Genomic DNA, 2584 nt, shown 5'->3' with positions numbered 1-2584 from the left:
TTTTGTTTTGTTTTTTTTTATGGCCAATTCTGAAGCTGGGCTCCTTGAGGGGGATTTTCCTGGGTGAGGGGTGATCCAGAGTTTAGCTGGGATTGGGGTTTAAATGAGTAATAACCAGAGAAATCTGGAGATTGCTCCTTGATTGATGGAGGGGATGGATGGACAGAGAAACTCTGGGAAAAATGCAGAGCAAAACATGGATGTGATGGACTTCTCTCTGTAAAAAACCACAGGGAAGGAGATCTGCTGTGTCTGCACTCCTGAAACAAGGAACTCCAGGACTGAGGGAGGATCCAACCCCCCAGGTCCTCCTGGAGGTGCCGTGAAGGAACAATGTTTGGATCAGCCCTCCCCATCCCGAGGACGGGGATTGGAATCCCTGCCCCAGGAATGGCCCTGCCTGGCTCAGCCTCCCCAGAAAGGCCTGGAATTGTTTTCTTTCCCCAAAAAACAAGTTTAATGGAAGTTGTTGGGTTCAAAGTGGGCTGAGTGCTGAGGCAACGATCCAGCCAGGAATTTTTCCCATTTCCTGAAAAAAACAGGGAAATAACTTCAACTGCAGGATGGCAACAGTGAAACCCTCTAATGTGAGCACTTCCATGGTGCCATGGCAGGAACTAAAATCAAATCCATCTTCCAGATCCTGAGGCCATTACATTTTTACTTTTAAGGCATTTAAAGAATAAATAAATAAGCACATAAAGAAATTACCCATGAGAGCTTATTTCATGATGGGCAAAGGGATTATAGCTGGAAATAAAATAAAATTAATCAATAATTACCCTTATCAGATGGGGATGAATTCTGATCAGCTGATTGAAGGGAGGGGAAAATGGAAGAGGAGAAAAACAGAGTGAAGGGTAGGAAAAAAGCTGAGAGCCAGAACATGCAGAAACAACTTCTACTTTCCTGCAGGGGTTTTTTTGCTCCCTTTTTAAATATATTTGGAAAGTGATTCCACATGAGGCAAAGGATTCCTTGGGTGGCAGCAGGGGTGACTTGCCTCCCTTGGAGAGGGGTTCAGGAGGCACCTGCACATCTGAATTTGTTCTAATTTATAAAGAGAAGTGGCTCAGGGGCTCTCAAAGGTGCACTTGGAATAATCCCACAAATTATTGTAACAGGGTCTGCTCCTGTCGAGACAAATATGAAACATCTGCAACTTATGTGGAAAAATAGACAGGAGCTCATCCCAGAAAGTTCGGGAGCTGGAGGGGTTTCCCTGGATCTGGGATATTCAGGATTTGCCTTTGAGGATGAGGTTTGGCCATCAAGAGCTGCCTGCAGCCCTTGATTCAGGGCTCAACTCATCCCCACGTCTCCAGGAATGAAAGAAATTATTTTTATTGTAAAAGAGGCTCTGTTTGGAGAGAAGGGTCTGCCTTTCTCTCTGGACCCATTTCTTCCCTTTCACAGAGATACGAGGATGTGACATGAGGTGATTTCCTCCCACTAAGGAGCCTTTGGAGAGGTGCTGTTGTCAGGCAACCTCCTCAGCACTCACACAAAGGATGACGCTTGGCTTCCCAGATTTCCAGCAAAATTTTAATATTCCCCCAAAACCAAAACATATCTGCTCTGGTGACACTTCTGAACAGGCCAAGTCACCCCGAGAAGCTTTTCTCATGTAGTCACAAGTATAAATATTTTGATACAAAAAAATAAAACCCCGTAAGAAACCCATAAACGCCATGAAGCTCCCCCGGGCGCTCCGAGGCGCCGTGGGGATCCATGGCCAGGTACAGCTGCAGGGACAGGCAGCCCGAGGTGCTCCCAGCCCACATTCCCAGGGAATCCGGGAGCAGCAGTCGGCAGGGTCTGAGGTGTGGGGTGAGCCTCTGATCCCAGGGCAGCTCCAGCAGCATTCCCGGGGCGGGGCGTGGATTTGGAGCTGCAGCTGAGGGTGTGGGGACACAGCAGGGCACGTCTGGCTGGTGGCAGAGCCACAGAGGGTCCCTGAACTTTGCCAGGATCACCCGGGACAGAGCACATCTCCAGGCTGGTGGCACTCGGGGCCACAGGCCTGGCACAAGGGCAGGGTCACCCAGAGCAGGGGATGTCCCCTGGCTGGTGGCACCCAGGGCCCCTGAGTCACCCAGAGCAGCTCAGCCCAGCGCTGGGACACTGCCACCATTCCCTCTGGGAAAGCTGCTCCCGTTCTAGTCCCACAGCTCGGGATGAACCCGGCAGGAGAGCCTGGCCCAGCCTGCAGAGCACGCTCAGGATCAGGACTAAACCTCACCTAATTACTGACAACAGCCCGGAGCTCAGCTTTGGCCTTTGCACCCAGCAGCTGAGGGTGATTCTAAGTCACTCCGATTTTAAATTAAATTATCTCATGCATAGAAACAAAAGCTGCAGCAGAGGATTCACAGAACTCATAATCAAGTACTCAGTAACACAGTGTATATATATTAAGCTTTAAATAAAAAAATCTTTCAAGGTTTTTTTTGTTTTGGTTTTTTTTTTTTTGAATATATGCACTCTATAGGATGCAGGAAACTTGAGCCTGGTCTAACTGTCAGTCACACCCTGTGCTCTGCCCTTTATACAAAGTCTGCTCTACTGTAATAATTCTTCCTTT

The sequence above is a fragment of the Lonchura striata genome, chromosome 23 (assembly GCF_050655825.1).
Source record: "Lonchura striata isolate lonStrDom1 chromosome 23, ASM5065582v1, whole genome shotgun sequence".
Taxonomy (NCBI): domain Eukaryota; kingdom Metazoa; phylum Chordata; class Aves; order Passeriformes; family Estrildidae; genus Lonchura; species Lonchura striata.
Note: the sequence above shows the minus strand (reverse complement) of the source record.